Source organism: Triticum aestivum, chromosome 6B, assembly GCF_018294505.1.
Source record: "Triticum aestivum cultivar Chinese Spring chromosome 6B, IWGSC CS RefSeq v2.1, whole genome shotgun sequence".
NCBI classification, from domain to species: Eukaryota; Viridiplantae; Streptophyta; class Magnoliopsida; order Poales; family Poaceae; genus Triticum; species Triticum aestivum.
The window spans coordinates 300,730,964-300,755,807 of record NC_057810.1 but is presented as its reverse complement, the minus strand read 5'-3'; positions in this window follow the sequence as shown (position 1 = coordinate 300,755,807).

The following is a 24,844-nucleotide window of genomic DNA, read 5'->3' as shown; positions in this document are numbered from 1 at the left end:
CAAGAGAATTGCAGCTTTTCCAGCATGATCTGATATCTCAACTTGGTCATGATTTTGAAGTACAGCAATATGATTATGCCTGTAATTAATTGAGGCTTTAGTGTGAAAGAATTTTGTGTTTTCATCTCCAAACTTCACCCATTGATTTTTCCTCTTTGCTTCCAATAGATCTTTTGATTCCTCAACAAAATAAGCAGATGTTCTTTAAGAATAGCCCTGTAATTCCATTCATGAATGTCCAACTCTCTAAATCCCTCAAAGAAATCCCACAGGAAGATGAGCTCATTTAGCTTCGCAATTTGAGTTTTCAGAAAGGACAGAGATTTAGTCCACAGCTTCAAAGCTCTTCTTAAGTTTTTAAACTTAGCATTCAAAGTTTTGACAGCATCAAGATTCCCAACTGGAATATTCCAAGCAGTAGCAACTACCTGTTTAAAGTCAGAATGTTGTAGCCAATAGTTTTCAAACCTGAACACTCTTGCCTTTGGGATAGAAGTACCAACTTTTATTGCACAGGGTAAATGATCTGATATAGGCTTTGCAAGAGGTAGCACATTTGTGTTTGGAAATGAAGTCATCCATGAAGCAGAAGTGAAAAACCAATCAAGTTTTACCAACAAATGATCATGCTGCATGTTACACCATCTGAACGTTCTGCCATGCAAAGGTAATTCAACTAAACCTTGATTACTAATTTCCTCATTGAACATAAGCATATCATTAACATCTCCCCTAGGCCTGTTCCTATCTAATGGTGCCCTCATAAGGTTGAAATCTCCCATTAGGATCCTATCAACATCATCAGGCATGTGAATATTCAGGAACCAGTTAATAAACTCCATTTTGTCTTGTGGATCACATGGACCATAAATATTAGAAAGAATCCAAGACTGATTAGAGAGCAGACTGGTGAATTGCATTGAAAGTGAGAACTTGTTTTGTGCAATGACTTCTCCAAAGAACTGAGTGCCATTCCAAGCCACCAGGAGCCCCCCAGAGGCTCCAACAGAGGGAAGGAAAGCAAATTTATTAATTCTAGAGGGGAATTTTTTTTAAGTAAGCTGTGTCAAAAGTCTCTCTCTTGGTTTCTTGAAGACACAAAATATTGCAGTCACTCTCATCAATCTTCTGCCTTAAAGCCAACCATTTGTCCTCAGAATTCATACCTCTAATGTTCCAATTTAGAATATTCCAGCTTCTGTTTGTGTTATTCATGGAAACATATGGAGGTTTTGTACTAGAGATCAAGCACCAGCACTTGATCATCATTAAAAGAACTGGCACATTGCCCTGATCCATAGCATATCATAATTCCAGCAGAGCATCCAATCATAAAGCATGGAAGTAGTAATAAGAGAGAACATCGCCAGACATAGATGGTTCGTAAAGTGCCAATAGCCAAGTCTTACATCATTCAAAAGCAGCTCCAAACTAGGTGGTGGGGGACTACACACACAATCCCTCAACACAACACTCCAAATAAGGGCAATAAACATTATGAAGAGTTGGATGTATGTCCTTCTCCTTTGGCCAAGGGCACCTTGTCCAAAACTTCCTCTTGTCTTCTCTTGGGCTTCTTGCCCAGCTTGTCCTCCAGCTCCCCCTCAGCAACCTTACAGAAAGAGGCAGTGAGGTTTTTAACAACTGATTTTTGTATGGTGGGAGGGACAGCATTGCAAGGTAGACAATTATTATTAGAGTAGGAGTTTCTCTTGTAACCAGCATTGTCTTTCTTAATTCTGTCACTTCTCCTTACCTCTGTTTCCACTAGTGGAGTTTTTCCACTTCTTCTCTTCCTCAAGTTGTCTTGACCAAAAGGCTACAGCAGGGCCTGTGACTCCACATCTTGCATATTGGCAGCCACTCCAATGTTTTCTTTGCCCTTGTCCTGAGAACCTTCCTCCATGGCCTGACAAATAGTTTCATGAGAGGTAGGACACTTGTCAGGTATATGAAACAGAATGGCTTGATCCATATTCTCCACAACAGTGAACAGTTCCCACATTCCAGATTTTAACATATTGATAGTCCATGCAAACTCATCAGGGGACAGAAGCAGGTGAACAATAAAGTTAAACCAACTTACAGGAATGTTGGTAGAGAAAGAGCTCCTGCTTTCCAAAGATTGCTCTTTAAAGTGTTGTTTCCACAGTAACATGCCTTCTTGAAAAACAAGATGTTCATTTTAGCAGCAGCAGCCATCTGAATACATTTCAAAACAAGAAGAGAAGGTGCCATGCTAAAGTATTCATTTATTTGGTTAACCCAATTACCTTGGATCCCTCACTGAAGATCCTCTAGGTTCTCCACTTGCTGCAAACTTCCTCTAGCAGTATTAACATGCTCAGTACTCCAATCCAAGACTTCATTTGATGACCCACTAGTACTCAAAGGTAAATCAGAAATCAGAGCAGGCTCCAAAGCTGCTTCTAGCAGTACAGGTGGGATAGGCGCCACATGCATAGATGCAAAAACATCAGCAGTAACATGTGCTTCATGAGAATTGGAAGCAACATGTTGCAGTTGGTCTGCAACAACCTGATCATGCAGAACAGCCTCAACCAAAGCAACATCCTAGATCTGCTCTTGCAATAAAGGAAGTTCCTCATCATCTGACTGATATGCTTGAATTATGTTCTGCAGCCCATTAGCAATCACAATGGCAAGAGAATGAATAATAGTAGGTATTGCAGCCCTAGGATGAATAACTTCCACAGTAACAGGGGCAAAAGCATATTTGAGTTGTCTCCTTCACAGAAAGACATGTCTGAAGATAAAGTACTATTGCTAGGTGCTGGAAGCAGTTCTTCCCCATCTGCCCATGCCATTTATTCCAGGTGCACAACATCCATTAGATCTTCAAGATCAGCATTCTCATTGTTTTGCTGGTCTCTTCCCAGTTATCCCAATTCTCTACAACCTGAACAACCATATCATTGTTGTTGACTGCATCATCATGAAGACCCTCAGCAGGCTCAGCATTTTCAGGTAAAGGATGTGGGTCCTCATTGGTAGGAGGAAAAGGATCCTCATTTGTAGGGCCTCCACCAAGGAGCTCACTTGCCAGCACTTCAATGGAGCAAGACCATCCATCTTCCTCAAATTCATCCCCTTCAGACCAGCGCATACTTTTTGGAATGATATCCAAGTTCATAACTCTTGCCTTGACTACAATGCAACCCATGTGATCATCCTCCTTGTCCCAGGAGATCATGCGGCCAAACTTACTGACAGCACATGCTAAATCTTCAGTGTTGTGGAAATCAAACGGAACTCCCGTCAGAAGCAACCACAAAGTTTTATTGAAGTGAACCCTCCTGTGGTTTCTGCCCTCATCGTGCCTCACAAAACTAATAAACACATCACCAAATTCATGGGGACTATCGAGCACCAGCTTATCCCTATCCCTAACCCTCGTGAGCCGAACATATGCCTCTCCGAACGGGCAGTGCTGAATGTGTCGCAACCCCAACTGTCTATGCTCAACAATAAACTCCTCAAGAACATCTCTTACATTGGGGAATGGAGCATCGGCGGGAAGAGCATGGATGGTCGCAATCGCCCAATCGTCATGGCGACGAGGACGCTGTGGCAGCACCACCCGAGCCACACCATTGCGCCCAGGGACCTGCTAAATGTCGAAGCCATGGGACATGAATGGGCGTGGGTCGATTGGAATGTTGGCCATTGGAGCCGCAGAAGAACGAGCAGTCGCCGGCGATGTCAAGCTCAAGGTGACGGGAGCAGAGTTTGGGCACTGTGGTGAAATAGAGGAGCAGTGCGGAGAAGTTGAGGAGGCAAGTGCAAAACGAGGCTGGAAATTAGGAAAAGTTCCCAAACAGAGCTCGCTAAAAGAGGAAACTAGCAAGGGGTCGCGGGCCAGGCTAGTGGACTTGAAACAGTCCTGGACCACGTCCAAGTCCCAAGCCTCATTTGGTGGGTTCGGGAAAGTAGCAAACCGCAGAGAAGGGAAAAGCCCAGGAAGGCGAGTCTCGTGACACACCCGAGCAAAGTAGCCCATCTTGCCACACGCGTAGCACTATAACGAGATATTTGAACGACCCAGATTCCCGCCCGACATAGCCGCTGCGTGATCCTCTCCTGAGGAATTAATATTGGGCATTGAGGGCACATTATTGTCCGTGGCCACATTATTGCTGGTGGTCGGAATATTCGCCAACCGGGCAAAAACTGACTGCCAGGATTGATCGCCGGAGACTCTGCCGGCGGTAGATCGCGGGCGCGGTCCACTAGTGACCAATGTCCAAGAAGCTTCTTCCTCACGATAAAAAAGCTGCTCTTCACGAAGCCAGTTAGGTCCTCCAAAGCCCCAAAGATTGAACACTAACTCAAAATCCTTCTCAACCACCCGGCCATGATTATAGATTTCAAAACCCACTGCTTTTGAGGCAACAGAAAACTTGAATGTTCTGTCCTTGAGATGAAGCACACAGAAACCTTGGGGATAACCACCAAAACATGATTGCAACGTGATACTAACCGTATGACAATCCAACCGGAAACGAGCACGGCAGAAGGAAACCACCAAAATGAACTCTCGTTGACGAAAACCAGGCGAAAAGACCACTAGATGACTAAACTTTTTCCTCATTGAATGTTGAAAATGTTTACCTCGAGCAAAGTTCAATGAATGAGGATCCATGGCCATCCTAGCAGCAACTCTTCCCATAAATAGACCAGAGACTGGTTGATGGCTGCCACCCTCGGAGTGACAAGTGGCAGGAGGGCAGTGGCCTCTGGCACCAGAGTGGCAACCGGCGGTCTGAGGGGTGGCCGCCGGGGCCGGAGTGGCCACCGGCGGTGATCTCCTAGAGGGAGCCTAGGAGAAGGAGTCTCAAGTCATTAAAAGCATTCTCTATCTCTCTCTGTTTCTGCATTTGATGAATTGTTGTTGAGCCCATCAGCAACATTGTTATCTTCTCCACGATTTGTGTTGAACATCCAACTATTATTGGAAACTTTATAAGCATTCTCTTCATGTCCCGTTCATGAAGCATATGTTGAATGGAAGAAGTGACTTGCTCTGATTCACGTGTATTTGGTGCAAGTTGGTGCCATGAGCTCGAGAAAGATTGTTTTTCTTTCCTTTGGAATCATCCCAAGTCAGTCATGCACCTGTGAAGTATTATATGGTCTGATAGACTGGTCATCTTCGTTCTATACGTATCCCTAGCACACCAAGCCATTTATTGAATTGTTCAAGGAAAAGAAGTCCCTTCATAAGAGCTAATCCGGACTTATGTTAGGACTTCGATATCCTCATTGATGGTTCCCACCCAGAACTCGGTAGTGTTTCGTTGTAAGACTACTATGTGGCAATGTTTGTTCGGGACAACATGTTCACATGTGTGTAGCAGAACCAGCTCATGTTTGTTTGGGACAACATGTTCTGACCCAACCAAATCTGAATGTCAGGCAGAGACGATTGTTGGAACATTTCCCAAGAAGTATAATATGGCTATCTTTGTAACCGGTAAAATGGATGCCATGTCCAACACAATAGCCGGAAAACCTATTATTGTAGTATCTTGATTGAGGAAGTTGGCCAACTCTCCATAAGGATTTCGTTGGATTTACTTCCGTGGTTGTTCCTTTGGATTCTCGTGCTCCTGAAGTCCGACCTTTTACTTGATGTTCTAGATATCAAACCATATCAATGAATGGGTTATGCTAGCACATCAAGGAGAACATTAGATGCGGTGTGATAAATGTCTCTCGGTCGATCATCTAGATTTTGATCTCTTGGCCTCGCTAAGGTGAAATCTGAGAAGGTGTTATCTCCCTTTGCATCTGTTTCGTCCATCACTATTGATCATGGTAGTATGTTGTGTTGCCAGGATCCTTGACATGGATATTGATAAAACCTTGATGAATATGGAAATGATCAAGTTCTTGAGAGCACGCGCAAGCACTAGTGTTGTCGTCGGCACCAACTGGGATTGCTCCCAGTTTTGTCGAATCTACTATAACCATTCAAACAGTGGAATCACTCTCTATTGTTGAGCTTCTCCCTAGTTACTAGAATCATTCCCAGCATTTGCTTTTTATTTCCAGCTTGCACCACCATTGGGCCATCCTACCATGGACTACCCTTCTCGGTAATTACTGGTCAGGATCATCCTCAAAGTGGTCCTACCACGGGTTCTATCCATTTCCGATCATAAGCAAAATCATCCATTGCGTTGTCTTCAACAAGGTAGTCCACATCACCCATCCAAATCCGAGTATGCCGTCCCCTCGAACTCCCTCAAATGATCATTTGGGAATTACCTCAGTTTGGTATAGAGAATTTCAATGTTCTCTGAATCAAAAGTAATTCCTTTTGCCACCTAAGGGATAATTCTATGAGTCACCCTCCTCTAAGACGTCTTGTTATGGTATCATGGCAACTCAACTGATCGCGACGATGGCAACCTTTCTAAAAGTGCGTTACGTTGACTAGATGGGGGTGAATAGGTGATTTTTATGAATTCTTCACTGAGGAATTTCAGGGTGAGGAAATTCCTAAGTGAAGAACTACTTGCAGCAGAATAAGTACTCAGGTATAAGCATAACAAAGCAACAACATAGTCATCATGATGAAATAAAAAAACACAGAGTACAAAAAGCATATACACAGGATAAGCAGGATGAAGACAAACTGACTGAAGAATTAGGATTAAGGAATTAGAGAAAATCTTCAGTCAAAGTCTTCAAAGAGTAATGATCAGGTCCATCAACACATAATTGAAGAAATGCAAGGGTTGAGGAAATAAAACCAGTAGGCTTGGTGAAGACAATGATTTGGTAGACCAGTTCCAACTGTTGTGACAGTTGTACGTCTGGTTGGAGCGGCTGAGTATTTAAACTCGAGGACACACAGTCCCAGACACACAGTCCTCACTGTATTCTCCTTGAGCTAAGATCACATAGAGCTCGCCCAACAGTAGTGGTAAGTCTTCACAGGTGACTTCCAAACCGTCACAGACTCTGTCACTCGGCAATCCACAATTCCTCTTGGATGCTCAAACCATGATGCCTAACCATCTGGAGGATACACAGTCCTCAAAGGTAATAAGCATTTGTTCCACATAGGAACAATCTCTTCAGTGATGCTCAATCACTTTGGGTTTGTAGGTTTGGGTTTGGGATTTGGATTTTCGCCACTCGATGATATTCGCTCAAAGTCCTCAGAGGATGGGATGCTCTCAAATGGCAAGTGCCAGTTTCTCTCGGAGCAGCCAACCAGCTAGTGGTTGTAGGGGCGGCTATTTATAGCCTAGGGAGCAGCCTGACATGATAAGACATAAATGCCCTTCAATGATATGACTGTTTGGTGGCAGGATATTTTGGACAGCTAGCGTGTGGCACATCAACGGTCGGATTTGACGTTCAAATTCCTCAGGGCTATCATGTTCCTCACTATGTAGGCAATCTGCACTGGCGAATTCCTAACTCCTAAGTTAGAACAAATTCCTCAGAGACCAGAAGATCTTCGTCTCTGACTGAACTAATATGAGATTTCCAATGGCTTTACTCGAAGGATTGGGTAGGTGTAGGATTTTGAGATGAGCATCACTTGGAAATCAGTTTCCTTAGTATTACCTCGACCCCCTTTAACAGTACGGTGTTTCCTATGACTCAAGAAGAAGAAGAAAGAAACTCCGAAAACAAAAGTCTTCATGCTTCATAGTCCTAGCATGAATATCCAAGTCTTCACGGTCACACCAATTTCTTCACTTTCAAAGTCTTCAGGAGAACCAAAGTCTTCAGCCGAAGACATTCATTTTTAGGGGTCGACTTTCACTGTAAATATCAAACTCCTCATTGACTTATAGAATCTGTGTACACTCAAAAACATATTAGTCCCTTAACCTATAAGTCTTCAATACACCAAAATCACAAAGGGGCACTAGATGCACTTACAATCTCCCCCTTTTTGGTGATTGATGACAATATAGGTTAAGTTTTCACCAGGGATAAACATATGAATTGAAAGAGCTCAATATTGAGGAATTTGATTGCAAGATATAGAAGAACTCCCCCTGAAGATGTGCATAGTGAGGAATTTGCTTTTGAAGTAATGCACATTTGAAGAGTAGTATCATGGAGATCTCCCCCTATATCTTGTAATTCATACACGCATTTAACATATCGAACGAAGAGCTTGAAATGCATGATAAAATATGGTGAAAGATCGAGGATGTCGCCTAGAGGGGTGGGGTGAATAGGCGCTTTAAAATAATTACGGTTGAGTCATGAACAAATGCGGAATAAACCTAATGGTTAATTTGTCAAGCACAAAACCTACAATAACTAGGCTCACCTATGTGCACCAACAACTTATGCTAAGCAAGATAAGTAACTATGTGATAGCAAGATATATGAAAAAGAACAATATGGCTATCACCAAGTAAAGTGCATAAGTAAAGGGCTCAGGTAAGAGATAACTGAGGCACGCGGAGATGATGATGTATCCGGAAGTTCACACCCTTGCGGATGCTAATCTCCGTTTGGAGCGGTGTGGAGGCACAATGCTCCCAAAGAAGCCACTAGGGACACCGTAATCTCCTCACGCCCTCGTACAATGCAAGATGCCGTGATTCCACTAAGTGACCCTTGAGGGCGGTCACCGAACCCGTACAAATGGCAACCCTTGGGGGCGGTCACCGAACCCGTACACTTTGGCAACCCTTGGGGGCGGTCACCGGAACACGTCAAATTGCTCGGGGTGATATCCACTACCATATTGGAGACCCCGACGGTTGCTCGGAGATTTACACCACAATGATTGAGCTCCGAACACCACCAACCATCTAGGGCGCCAAGGCACCCAAGAGCAACAAGCTCTAGGGTGCCCAAACACCCAAGAGTAATAAGCTTCTCAAACTTCACTTCCACGTATCACCGTGGAGAACTCAAACCGATGCACCAAATGCAATGGCAAGGGCACATGGAGTGCCCAAGTTCTTCTCCCCCAAATCCCACCAAAGCTACTAATACTAGGGAGGAAAATGAGAGGAAGAATGAAAGAATAACACGAAGAAATCCAAGATCTAGATCCAAGGGGCTCCCCTCACTAAGAGGAGAAAGTGATTGGTGGAAACGTGGATCTAGATCTCCTCTCTCTTTTCCCTAAAGAACTAGCAAGAATCATAGGAGGGATTGAGAGTTAGAAAGCTCGAAGAAGGTCAACAATGGGGGAAGAACACGAGCTAAAAGGATAAGGTTCATTGGGGAAGAAGACCCCCTTTTATAGGTGGGAAAAAATCCAACCGTTATGCTCACAGCCCGCACAGAGCGGTACTACCGCTCCAAGGAGCGGTACTACCGCTAGGGCAGTAGTACCCCTTTGAAACACAACAACGAGGAGGCAAAAAGGCCAGAAGAACCGTCGGAGCGGTAGTACCGCTTGACCTCACAGTTCTACCGCTAGGGGTAGCGGTACTACTGCTAAGGGTAGCGGTACTACTGCTTGCGAGCTGTACTAAAAAATTACATCCGGGCCTACCACCGCAGGACTTGGGACGAGTTTTTGGTCCAGAGCGGTACTACCGCTGTAGGAGCCACGGTAGTACCGCTCTGGAGCGGTAGCAAAAAATTACAACCGCTCCAATTCGCGGTAGTACCGCCGCAGCCATTTCAGAACACCAAAACTGCCACAACTTTTGCAAACGGACTCTGAACTTGATGAAACCAAGTTTGTTGGAAAGCTAGCGACAAGGGCTAACACAATATTTAAAGAAATATCAATAAGAAGCAAATTATAAAAGGCCCATAAGAAAATGGTGAGAACCCTTCCTCGGATAAGACCGGTAAAACCTCCAACACCAAAAACATCATAGAAGACGCATGCGAACTCCATTTTCGATGAACTCAAGCTTGTCATCAAGATGACTATAAGCTCTAAGACTCATAAACATAACCAAACAAGAACCAAGAAACATGATGCAAGGATGCAATGGTTTGAGCTCTCTACTAATGATACGATCAAGCTACCAACTTGAGAGCCCCCCTTGATAGTATGGCAAACGATCCTATAACCCGGTCTCCCAACTACCACCACGAGACCGGTAAAATAGAAAACCTATCAAGGGCAAACCTTTGCCTTGCACATGGTCCACTTGAGCTAGATGATGACGATCTTGACTCCCTCAAGTTGGACCACCTTTCTTGATTGCTTTGGCTCGATGAAGACTAGATGATTGCTCCCCCATAGTTCACTATAGGTGAGCCACTCTTCGGCACATCTTCACAAGTCCATTGACACCACAATGGATGGCAAGATTCAAGCACTTGATCTCTTCATGATGCTCCACTTGAACTTGCACACGGTAATCTTGATGACGATCACCACTTGATGTCATCCTTTCCATGGGTTGTTAAATATCTTCCTCTTAACGCAAGCCCATGGATACGTACCTAACCCCACATAGAACTCTCACATATACCATGGGTTAGAACACAAAGTGCAATGGACAATGCTTACCATACAATGGGATCACTTGATCCTTCTTGGTACATCTTCTACGCTTTGTGAGTTGATCAACTTGATTCACTCTTGACTTAGTCTTGATCAACCTTGAATCTTTGCAACTCTCTTCATTTGGATGATGTCTTGAAGGTAAACATGAATGATCACACAACCTTCTTCTTCAAGACATGCTTGCAATAAGCTCAACACTCACATGACCAATCTTTGGATAATTCCTTAATAGCACCTTGGTCAACTCATAAACTCCTTGAAACCAACACATGGACTTCAAGAAAAGCCTATGGACAAATCCTTCAAATATAACTCAAGACAACTATTAGTCCATAGAGATTGTCATCAATTGCCAAAACCAAACATGGGGGCACCGCATGTTCTTTCAATCTCCCCCATTTTGGTAATTGATGACAATCACTTTCAAGAGAGTTTATACAAGGAATTAGGCATCACCATGCAATGCAACAACCAATGATGCATGAGAATAAGACGCAAAAGCTTAGGAACCAAAACCAAAGCAAGGAGAAAACTCAGAAGACTTCTCCACAAAACTCTCTGAAACTCCTCCCCATTGGCATCGATTGCCACAATGGGTGAAAAGCTTAGAAGGCCAAAATAAACAGTGTTCCTCCATAAATTGTGTATCTCTCAAAAAGAGAGTGGAATGCAATACACATATCCAATGGTAAATACTTGGAGGAAGACAAACTATATTGAGGCCCAAAGATTGCAAAAGAAAGATATGCCACAAAGACATAACAAAGAGAGACACAAGCAATCCGAAGATACCAATTGAAGCAAGCAATCAACGGATATCAGTTGAACCAACTAGACCAATGATCCTACATGCCACAAGAATAAAGATATTATGATAAGCGCAAAGGAGTGTTCTAAAGAAACTAGAGAAGCTCCCCATGATTTGTGCACATATAAGAAATTTTGTATTTGAATACAAAGTGCACAAAATAGGATCATAGCTCCCCCAAAATCAATAGTAACTCACATCCAGTGCAAGTGAGCATATAGGAAACAAAGCCTAGCGCTTGCAACAAGCACATGGTTGAGCAACATGTGAAAGAGGCAACTTAAGAATAGGCTCAACCAAAATAATGTGTGTGAGTCATGGCGAAGCACTTGAGAAGACTAAAATTAGGATGAGCATTAAGCATCAACATAGTCTTGAAAGAATGAGGCACACAGTGCAAGGCATATCATTCCCACACACAACTGGCAAATGGGTTCACAAGCTTACTAATAAGCAAAAGAGAACCTATGCTTGTGACAACCCGTGGTGAGGATAGACGAAGAGAGGCTCATCAAGATGAGGGATACCAATTAAGATGGCAAAAGCCTCATAAAGATAAGCAAGAGGAAAATAATCTTCACCACACAAGAGTGCAACAAGATGCAATGATAGAGGACACGCACTCAAGGCAAAAGCTTTCACGGAGCCACCAAAGAAATAACACACGGAAGACAAGGTGGACATGAAAGAAAGGATATCAACTAGAGATGTAATTTCTCTCAAGTGTATAAGGTTCTATTTAGACGAAATCATGATGATATATATATCTACAAGGAAGGATGTACACCCGAAATAGTTACAATACGAAGGAACAAGATATCCACAAGGAAGTCATAAATATACCAATAAGATATTTGCTTGAAAGCATAGCACTTGGCTGTATATGGTCTTATTGAATATAAATGAAGTCCAAACACACACCCATCAAAGGCATCACAACTAGCAACAAGAGATCATCGTTGGGATGCTTTGAGAAAGAAAAAAAGTATCACAAGATATGAAATGAATATCATGCCAAGATACAACCTACACAAGGTTGAATGCAAGAGGGGAAAGCATGAATAGATACTTGTTACCGAGATATCATTGGATGGATGTACTAGATACCAATTGAAGGTAGATAGTAGTTCATTGATCATCCTAGCTTGACTCCAATATGCACATGGTGTAGCGACCAGACCTCAAACAGTCTGATCTCTGTGCATCATTGTCATTCCTGGATCAGTAATGCTGACATGCACAGTACTTGAAGGATTTATAACAGAGTAGCAATCACACACTTATTACATCAAATGTCTCAAAAGAGAACTTATTACAATAAATATGGCTTAAGGCCATCTAATAACGATAACAGCGGAAGGCTTGGAAGATAAGTGAGTCCATCAACTCCAACGACATCACTGAGTATAGAACCACGATCCTAAGGCATCTTACTCGTCGTCTGAAAAGTCTGCAACATGAACGTTGCAGCCCGAAAACGGGTCAGCACATGGAATATGCTGGCAAAGTAACACAAAGAGAATAATGAAAGAGTAAATCTATACTACATGAATATATGGCTTGGTGGATAGCTCTATGGTTACAATTTTTGCGTAAAGCCAGTTTTTCCCTACTACAAAGGAATAAATTATTTAACTATCATGGTGGTTGTTAAACATTGAGAATGGTTGACAGCATCCTCAATCCCAATTAAGCATCATCATTAAACAAACCCAACAATATTAATTAAAGTAACATGATGAGATTCACATGATAATCCAAGTACTAGATACTCAAGATGTCCATAACCGAGGACACGGCTATTCATGATTAGTTTGTACAGTCTACAGAGGTTTGCGCACTTTTCCCCACATGACTCTATCTCCTCCGTTGGTTTTCTCGCTCTACATGGTGTTTGAGAAACGAATGACTGAGACATAGTCTTTCAGAAGCGCTAGCACCTTACAATGGGTAGACCGGTACACCTACTTTCCCCTACATATGCTAGTCTACCACTGTAAGAGTTCACACGACTTAGTCAACTATGCTAGAGCCCATAATAGCATGTGGCTGCACACGAAAGTTTCTAGCATGAATAATCTTATGATCCCTTTGAGCCTGGGTGGCGGTCCAAAAACAAACAGGCAATCCTGGAATACCCAAGTGCCTCAATCCACCTAGATGTGTATTAAAGTTGCCACCTTAAATAAACCATTAATTAGCAATCTCACATCTGTCATGGAAAATTCACTCACCCAATCCACGTCTACTAGCATAGCATGGCATAATAAGAAAACGTAGAAGTAACTCCCAAGGGTTTGATAATAAAACAGGTAATAGGTACTACCTCATCTACTTCCCAAAACCAACAATTTAATTAAATCCTAATCATGCAATGTTTGAGGATGGATATAATGCATAAAAACTGGATAGTAAAGAGATATGATCAAAGTGTTTCTTGCCTTGCTGATGATCCGCGTAACCTAGGGATTCGAAGTAGCAAGCGGCGCAATCCGGGTACTCTATCGTAAGCAAACAAACAAACACGCATACAATAAGTACTCATATAATGCACGGGTAAAACTCAAATAAGAAGATCTAACCAGAAAGTTCAACTCAAGAACTCCGGTTTGCAAAAAGAATCAAATCAAACGAGAAACAAAACTCAAACGGCGAAAGAAACAAGCTTCATTTACTAATCTGGACCTAAGTCACATTTTACTGAAGCAAAATCTGGTTTGAGTAGGTTATTCGGAAAGAGGGTTTCGAGACGAAACTCTAGGCGCTTGAATCGCCTGATTCTGATAAACGAGCGGAAAGATAAACTAAAATGAAAATCGGATCAGAAATCGCGATCAGAAAAATCGCGGAATAAATCCGAGAAAAAGAAAACAACGAACGGATTAACAAACGAACGTTCGTTAACTGGATCTAAACGACGGATACGTCCGTTAAAACGAATGAACGAGCGAACGCTCGCTAAATAAATAAACTGAAAAAACCGATCTAATAAAATAAATAAAAAATTCTAGGGTTTTCTAAAAAAACCGAAGTGATTTTTGATTCAAAGAAACCGGCGTCGGCGGCAGCTCAGGCGGTACCTCCGGCAAAGTCCTCCGGCGGGGCGAGGCGGCTCCGGCGGGGTTGGCTAAGGGCGGCGGGGTGCGGCGGTGGCTGCAGGCGACGGCGGCGGCGACACGAGGCAGCAAGGCGGCTCGGCTCCGGCGGCGGGGTGTGCGGCGGCGGCTGCTGCGGCTCGGGGCTCCGGGGGGGGGGGGGGGCGGTGGCGGCTTGTATAGGGGGGTATGCTCCGACTTGGGGAAGGGGTCGGGCGGCGGCGGCGGCGTCTCGGACTCCCGAGTCCAGCGGCGGCACTGCGGGGAAAGGCGGTGGCGCGGGTGGGCCGGCCTGGCACGGCTGGGCTTCGGCCCAATCGGGCACGGGGAGTTTTTTTTAAATAATTACGCCGAACTGAAAAAAAAATCTAGAAAAATAAATAAAAATCTAAAAATACCAAAATAATTTTTTGTTGTCCAAATAAAATATTTAGAACGAGATGAACATTTTTTTGGTCCTCAAATGAAATTTTGAAAATCATGCAATTTTTATTAAATTCAAATAAAATCACCAAAACATCAAAATAAACTTTATTTGATTTTTTATTTATTAAATTCTCATTATTTCTTTATTTTGGGAAAGTCATTTTATTCCCTCTCTCATATTTTAATGATCGAAATAATTGAAGATAAAATAAATAAAATCAAATGATCCTATTTTCAAGATTTTGAGAAAAACTCAAATATGAAAATAACGAAATCCCAAACTCTCTCCATGGGTCCTTGAGTTGCGTAGAATTTCTAGGATCGAGGCAAAATGCAAATAAAATATGATATGCAATGTTGATCTATGTATGACATTCCAAATTGAAAATTTGGGATGTTACAAACCTACCCCCCTTAAGATGAATCTCGCCCTCGAGATTCGGGTTGGCTAGAAAATAGGTGAGGGTGGTCCTTCAGCAAATCTTCCTCTCGCTCCCAGGTGGCTTCATCCTCGGTGTGGTGGCTCCACTGAACCTTATAGAACTTGATAACCTTGCTGCGGGTGACTCGGCTGGCATACTCAAGAATCTTAATTGGTTTCTCCTCATAGGTCAAATCACTGTCCAACTGAATCGCATATAGTGGCACTGTATCTCTTAGTGGTATATCGGCCATCTCTACGTGGCACTTCTTCAACTGGGAAACGTGAAACACGTCGTGAACTCCTGACAATCCCTCAGGCAATTCCAATTTGTAGGCAACCTCTCCCATACCTTCCAAAACTTTGTATGGTCCCACAAAACGTGGCGCTAACTTTCCTTTAACACCAAAATGCTTAACTCCCCGAAGTGGAGATACCCGAAGATAAACTCTATCCCCAACTTCGTAAACTGTCTCCTTGCGTTTTGCATCAGCATAGCTTTTCTGCCTGGACTGAGCTACCTTGAGCCTGTCGCGAATCAATTTCACTTTTAGTTCAGACTCCTTAATCAGATCTGGTCCAAACAACCGACGGTCTCCAACTTCGTCCCAAGACAACGGGGTTCTGCACCTCCTTCCGTATAAGGCTTCGAAAGGGGCCATCTTCAAACTGGATTGATAACTGTTGTTGTAAGAGAACTCCGCATATGGAAAATTGTCGTCCCAACTAGATCCATAATCTAGCGCACAAGCTCTCAGCATGTCCTCTAAAATCTGATTGACTCTTTCGGTCTGTCCATCTGTCTGCGGATGAAAAGCGATACTGAACTCTAGCCTGGTACCCAAGGTTTCGTGCAACTGATTCCAGAACTTTGAGGTGAACTGGGTTCCTCTATCTAATACAATGCTCCTTGGAACTCCATGCAGACATACGATCCTGGTCCTGTAAATCTTGGCCAATATGGCACTGGTGTAAGTAGTCTTCACTAGAATGAAATTAGCTACCTTCGTCAAACGATCGACTACCACCCAAATCGAGTCATAGCCTGAACGAGTCTTGGGCAATCCCGTAATAAAATCCATGCCTAGCTTATCCCACTTCCATTCGGGTATCGGCAATGTTTGCAACAATCCTGCTGGCTTCTGATGCTCTTCCTTTACCCTTTGACATACATCACAAACTGCTACATGCTCGGCAATGTCTTTCTTCATTCCGGTCCACCAGAAAGTCTCCTTCAAATCCAAGTACATCTTGGTATTCCCTGGGTGAATTGAATACAGCGAATCATGGGCCTCTTGCAAAATCAACTTCCTGATCTCAGGGTCATTGGGTACATAAACGCGGTCCTCAAACCAGAGGGTATCGTGGTCATCCTCACGAAATCCCTTGGCTTTTCCTTTGCTCAACCTCTCCTTTATCTCAGCAATCTCCTTATCGGTCTTTTGAGCTTCTCTGATCTTATCCACCAAAGTCGACTGAATTTCCATTGTTGCTATATAGCCTCTCAGAACTATCTCCAAACATAGCTCGCAAAAATCCTCGGCTAACTCCTTTGGTAGTCCTACGGTCATGAGTGTATTAACATGGCTCTTACGGCTCAACGCGTCGGCTACTACGTTAGCCTTTTCGGGGTGATACTACAATCTCATATCATAATCCTTGATGAGTTCCAACCATCTCCTTTGCCTGAGATTTAACTCCTTTTGCATGAAGATGTATTTCAAACTCTTGTGATCCGTGTACACCTCACAATGATTTCCGATAAAAAAATGTCTCCATGTCTTCAATGCATGCACTACGGCTGCTAACTCCAAATCATGTGTGGCATAATTTAACTCGTGAGGTTTAAGCTGTCGTGACGCATACGAAACAACTCTTCCTTCCTGCATAAGTACTGCTCCAAGTCCTCGACGTGAAGCATCGCAATACACCTCATAATCCTTAGTTTGATTTGGCAGAATCAACACTGGTGAGGTAACTAGATGTTTCTTCAATTCCTGGAAACTAGCCTCACATTCCTCAGTCCAATTGGACTTGGTATCCTTATTCAACAACTCCGTCATGGGCTTTGCAATCCTTGAAAAATTCTCAATGAATCTCTGGTAGTATCCTGCCAGTCCAAGAAAACTTCTGATCTCCCCAATTGTCGTTGGTGCTTCCCAATTAGTCACGGTGACAACCTTGGTGGGGTCTACTGCTATACCCTCTCCGGATATAACATGTCCGAGGAATCCAACTTCCTTTAACCAGAACTCACATTTGCTAAACTTGGCATATAACTGGTGTTCTCTAAGCTTCTCCAATACCAAACGCAAGTGCTCCTTATGCTCCTCTTCGTTCTTCGAGTAGACCATGATGTCATCAATGCACACCACAACGAACTTATCCAGGAACTCCATAAATACTTTGTTCATCATGTTCATGAAATATGCAGGTGCGTTAGTCAGACCAAATGACATAACGGTATACTCGTACAGCCCATACCTAGTGGTAAAAGTTGTCTTGGGTATATCCTGTTCTCGTATCTTCAACTGATGGTATCCTGATCGCAAATCGATCTTGGAAAACACCTCTGCTCCTTGTAGTCGGTCAAACAGATCATTGATCATTGGCAGTGGGTACTTATTCTTGATGGTTACCGCATTTAATCCTCGATAATCAACAACCATCCTTAACGATCCGTCCTTCTTCTCCACTAGAAGTACTGGTGATCCCCAAGGTGAAGAACTTGGGCGAATGTATCCTTTATCTAGTAACTCCTTAATCTGACTCTTAATCTCCTCCAAATCTTTTGTGGCCATCCTGTATGGTCTCTTGGATATTGGACATGTTCCTGGCAAAAGCTCAATCAAAAACTCAATGTCTCTGTCTAGTGGCATGCCTGGCAACTCCTCTATAAATACATCCGGAAAATCCTTCACTACTGGTACTTCCTCCTACACAACTCCTGATAAGGAATTTACGTGCATCCTCCTCGGCTCATGCCTTGATACATACTTTATCCTTTTCCCTTCTGGGGTAGTAAGCAGAATCGACTTACTGACGCAATCAATGTTTCTTCCATACATTGATAGCCAATCGTTACCCAGAATCACATCCAAACCTTGGGATTCCAAAGTGATTAAATCCGAGGGGAAAACATGCTTGCCTATACCCAACGGAAATTGAAAGCATCCTCAACTAGCCATATACTCTGCTGCTGGTGAGGTTACTAGCATGGGTGTTTTTAGAACCCTAGTGGGCAGTCTATACTTATCCACAAATCCCCTTGATATGTATGAATGCGATGCACCAGTATCAAAAAGAACGAGTGTAGTAAATGACTTAACCAAAAACTTACCTATTACTGCATCTGGCTGATCTTCAACCTCCTCCACGCTAACGTGGTTCACTTGTCCCCTGTTGAAAGGTTTTGGCTCTTCCCAGAGCTTCCATTGCCATTCCCAGTCTGGCCTTCAGGACATTCATTGGCGTAATGTTCGGTCTTCTGGCACTTAAAACAAGTGACTTGACTCAGATCTTTCTTGGCTGGTGTTGAGGGGTTGGTACGGTTCTGGCTACTACTTCCTCCATTCCCGGTACCATTCTTGGGACCATTGTGATTGTGCGAGCTACCTCCTCCATGGGTATGCTGAAACTGTCCTCCTGACTTCGGAGTAAAACGGGGCTTCTGCTGAGCTCCAGAATTGTACTTCCCTTGTCCATACTTCCTCTAGCGGTTTTCAATCTGCTACTGCTTCCCTTCAATCATGAGAGCACGGTCTACCAACTCCTGGTAGTTGTTGAAACTTGCTACCATCAACTGCACGCTGAGCTCATCATTCAGCCCTTCCAGAAACTTCTCTTGCTTAGCTGCACCCGTAGCGATGTCATCTGGGGCATAACGTGCTAGCTTACTGAAATCATCCACATACTGGCCAACTGTTCTTCCTCCCTGGCGCAAGTTGCGAAACTCACGCTTCTTCATGGCCATAGCTCCTGCTGAAACATGGGCAGTACGAAAAGCCTGCTGAAACTGATCCCATGTGACAGTGTCTGCTGGATAAGTGGCCGTGAAATTCTCCCACCATGATGCTGCAGGTCCCTCAAAAGAATGTGCGGCAAATCGCACCTTTTCCGCATCTATGCATCCTGCAGTGGTCAACTCCCTGGCTATCTTGCGAAGCCAATCATATGCAACAATCGGCTCGGTGCTACTGGAGAACACCGGCGGATTCAGCCTAAGAAAACGGGTTAAGTGATCAACAGGTGGTGGTGGTGGTGGATTGTTGTTGTTGTTGTTCCCCTGATTCTGTTTCTGGACTAGTATCTACATCAATGCATTCTACTGCTGGATCAACTGAGTGAGCTCTAGTGGAAAAGCAAATCCGTTGTCGCATCTCGGAGGCATCTGGGGTTTAGAAAAGAAGAGAATATAAAATAGAATGAGGTCTAAAGGGAAAACACTACCCATATGCACATGAGACAAATAGCAATCAAAACACTTCATTCAAACAAGCAGGGCATACAACGGTCTATCTATCGTTACAAAGTGCTCAGACTATAATAGATACATGGAGCGAAATTCTACTACTTCATGGTGGTCCACTAGAAAAACTGCTCCGATGGAGACTCCATGATATCTGCCTCGGCTTCATCAACATAGTCATCATTACTATCATATGGGTCCAAGTCGGTATCGTCGATGATGATGTAGTTCTCGGGACAAGTGCAATCTTTGTCTTCTCAAGTTGCTGGAAATCCCATGAACACTCTTAGCTTCTTCTTTAGATCATCATTCTTCTCGACTAGCGTTGATATTTCCTCCTCATATCCATCGCGTGAAGACTTGAGTTCTTCCTCCTGTTCCGTGATCTTGGTCATCGCTTTCTTCAGATCCATCATGCCTGCACACATCTGGTTCTCCTGGCGTCGAATGTGCTAGTTTAACTCCTGGATGAAAGCTGCAACTGATCTGTCTTTCCTGGTGTTGATCATCTCCCATTGCTCATCTCGGTGCCCACAAATCTGGTAGGTAGTATCCTTCAGCTTCTTGTGATAGACTTCTCCAATACGTCCCATGGTGATGTGAGCTGCCATGCTCTTCCCTAAACTCCAGGTTGGTGCATCAAAGGAAAACTCTATAGGCTCAATGACTGGCATGAACGTCCTTCCTGGAACTTGAACTTGAATCATCCAGCGCTCCTCTTCAGGTAAAGTGGCGTTGTAGGTTCCGGTGAAGCTTGGTACTCTGATCTTCAGGTACTTGGTTACTTTCTTCAGGTGTCATCCAAAGGGTGTATCTTCATCCGGTTGCATGAACTTGTTCCTTGAATCCGCTATCCTAGAAGAATAGAAAAGATGAGGAGTTAGAATGAGAAGAGAGAGTAGTGATCTATGGCTTTTGCTTACTGGTCGTGTCCTACAGTCAGCGTGTGCTCTGATACCATCTTGTAGCGACCAGACATCAAATAGTCTGATCTCTGTGCATCAGTGTCATCCCTGGATCAGTAATGCTGACATGCACAGTACTTGAAGGATTTATAATAGAGTAGCAATCACACACTTATTACATCGAATGTCTCCAAAGAGAACTTACTACAATAAATATGGCTTAAGGCCATCTAATAACGATAACAGTGGAAGGCTTGGAAGATAAGTGAGTCCATCAAGTCCAACGGCATCACTGAGTATAGAACCACGATCCTAAGGCATCTTCCTCATCGTCTGAAAAGTCTGCAACATGAACGTTGCAGCCCGAAACGGGTCAGCACATGGAATATGCTGGCAAAGTAACATATAGAGAATAATGAAAGAGTAAAGCTATACTACATGAATATATGGCTTGGTGGATAGCTCTATGGTTACAGTTTTTGCGTAAAGCCAGTTTTTCCCTACTACAAAGGAATAAATTATTTAACTATCATGGTGGTTGTTAAACAACTGAGAATGGTTGACAGCATCCTCAATCCCAATTAAGCATCATCATTAAACAAACCCAACAATATTAATTAAAGTAACATGATGAGCTTCACATGATAATCCAAGTACTAGATACTCAAGATGTCCATAACTGGGGACACGGCTAATCATGATTAGTTTGTACACTCTGCAGAGGTTTGTGCACTTTTCCCCACATGACTCGATCTCCTCCGTTGGTTTTCTCGCACTACATGGTGTTTGAGAAACGAATGACCGAGACATAGTCTTTCAGAAGCGCTAGCACCTTACAATGGGTAGACCAGTACACCTACTTTCCCCTACATCTGCTAGTCTACCAATTTAAGAGCTCGCACGACTTAGTCAACTATGCTAGAGCCCATAATAGCATGTGGCTGCACACAAAAGTTTCTAGCATGAATAATCTTATGATTCCTTTGAGCCTGGGTAGCGGTCCAAAAACAAATAGGCAATCCTGGAATACCCAAGTGCCTCAATCCACCCAGATGTGTATTAAAGTTGCCACCTTAAATAAACCATTAATTAGCAATCTCACATCTGTCATGGAAAATTCACTAACCCAATCCACGTGTACTAGCATAGCATGGCATAATAAGAAAACGTAGAAGTAACTCCCAAGGGTTTGATAATAAAACAGGTAATAGGTACTACCTCATCTACTTCCCAAAACCCACAATTTAATTAGATCCTAATCATGCAATGTTTGAGGATGGATCTAATGCATAAAAACTGGGTAGTAGAGAGGTATGATCAAAATGTTACTTGCCTTGCCGATGATCCGCGTAACCTAGGGATTCGAAGTAGCAAGCGGCGCAATCCGGGTACTCTATCGTAAGCAAACAAACAAACAAGCATAAAATAAGTACTCATCTAATGCACGGGTAAAACTCAAATAAGAAGATATAACTAGAAAGTTCAACTCAAGAACTCCGGTTTCAAAAAGAATCAAATCGAACGAGAAACAAAACTCAAATGGCGAAAGAAACAAGCTTCGTTTACTAATCTGGACCAAAGTCCAATTTTATAGAAGCAAAATCGGGGTTGAGTAGATTATTTGGAAAGAGGGTTTCAAGAGGAAACTCTAGGCGCTTGAATCGCCTGATTCTGATAAACGAGCGGAAAGATAAACTAAAACGAAAATCGGATCAGAAATCGCGATCAGAAAAATCGCGGAATAAATCCGAGAAAAAGAAAAACGACGAACGGATTAACGAACGAACGTTCGTTAACTGGATCTAAACGACGGATATGTCCGTTAAAACGAATGAACGAGAGAACGCTCGCTAAATAAATAAACCAAAAAAACAATCTAATAAAATAAAATAAAATAAATCTAGGGTTTTCTAGAAAAACCGAAGTGTTTTTTTTCGAAGAAACCAGCATCGGCGGCGGCTCGGGCGGTACCTCCGGTGGGGCGAGGCGGCTCCACCGGGGTTGGCTAGGGGCGGCGGGGTGCGGCGGCGGCTCCAGGCGACACGAGGCAACGGGGCGGCTCGGCTCCGGCGGCGGGGTGTGCGGTGGCGGCGGCTGCGGCTCGGGGCTCCAGGGGGGCGGCGGCGGTTTATATAGGGGGGCGGCTGCTCCGACTTGGGGAAGGGGTCGGGCGGCGGCGGCAGCGGTGACTCGGACTCCCGAGTCTGGCGGCGGCACGGCGGGGAAAGGCGGTGGCGTGGGCGGGCCGGCCTGGCTCGGCTGGGCTTCGGCCCAGTCGGGCGCGGGGAGTTTTTTTTTTAAATAATTACACCGAATTGAAAAAAATCTAGAAAAATAAATAAAAATCTAAAAATACCAAAATAAATTTTCATCGTCCAAATAAAATATTTAGAGCGAGATGAACATTTTTTTGGTCCTAAAATGAAAATTTGAAAATCATGCAATTTTTCCTAAATTCAAATAAAATAGCCAAAACATCAAAATAAACTTTATTTAATTTTTTCTATTAAATCATCAATATTTCTTTATTTTGGGAAAGTCATTTTATTCCCTCTCTCATATTTTAATGATCGAAATAATTTAAGATAAAATAAATAAAATCAAATGGTCCTACTTTCAAGATTTTGAGAAAAACTCAAATATGAAAATAACGAAATCCCAAACTCTCTCCATGGGTGCTTGTGTTGCGTAGAATTTCTAGGATCGAGGCAAAATGCAAATAAAATATGATATGCAATGATGATCTATGTATAACATTCCAAATTGAAAATTTGGGATGTTCCACATGGTGACAACACCTTCCTTGTGAGTGAGCCGAGCATCCAATGCATCTCCAAATGTTCCTAGAAGAATAACACAAACTAAACGGTACCCAAACTCATCGGGACCAAATGGTTAGAAACACCAATATATAGGACAAACTCCACATAAATATGTGCATATAGATATGAAAATGAATTTCATGCACATCTCATCCAAATTGAGACTAGGTGGAGTTTCCCGTATATATTGAGTTAAAGAAAGAAAGAAAGCCAAATAAAATACATGAAGTAAACATGCATGCTCAAGACTTTCAAAACCCGAAACCAAAAGACAAAGAAATGCCAAATGAAAAGGATACCAAATGGAGAAATCATCACTTGGAATATATCATTAAAGATACATCAAGGAATGAGACATCCATTGGTACACACTAAATTAAAGATGTCAAACTCCCAAAGAGAGGATGGTTCCAAACAAACCAAGCTCTCAACAAAGTTTCATGATGGCACAAGGTACCAAAAGAAAAATGGCTTGCCTTCCACCAACACACACTTGATAAGAATTACAAGAAGAGTGTTCTAAAGAAAATAGGATAGCTCCCCCACGAGTTGTGCACTATAGAGAATTTGCTTTTGAATACAAAATGCACAAGGTGGGATCACCACTTTCACTATATCTAGAAAACACTAGACAAGAACAAGAAATTAACAAGATCCACAAGTTGTATGGAAGACAACAGGAGTTGACACAAACCTTGGCAACAGAAAAGGCAAATAAAAACAAAAGCCAATGTAAAGATGATAAAAAAATTCTACCACACATAAGTGACTACCACTTGTCAAAAGACAAGAAGTATTTGGAAATAATTCCCGGTGGTAGATAACAAGGATATCCAACATCATCTTCACAACAAACACAAGCAAATTGCCACTTGTAGAGCTAACATGTCACCTAGGAACAATATAATTTACAATATCAATTCTAGGAGACAATATCTCAAATGTACACATTTTCTAGGCTTGTAATACGCACATAGCATATTACTCCCCCATAATGTGATACCAATAAGAATTTAACAAGAGGCAATAAGAGGATCCAACACGAGATAATCAATGGAATTTTTAGAATTTGAATTTCTCATGAGAGATATACCACCTAGTGACTAGATAATCTTGTAATATCAATACTAAGTGGTATTCCCCATGTACCCACCTTTATAGGATTGCGAAGTGCACAAAGCACATCACTCCCCCATAATGGGATATTCCATTAAACTCTCACACGATCCAACTAAGAAACAACCAAGATGCACTAAGGCTCAACGAACGACACACAAGTATATGATGTGCAAACCAACATACACAAAGGCAATTTGGAGACACATCATATACAAACACATGCAAGGAACAAAACCAAAACATGCAAGGGGTCAAGTAACTTTCAATTAAGCAATTTTAAGTACAAGTTACTGC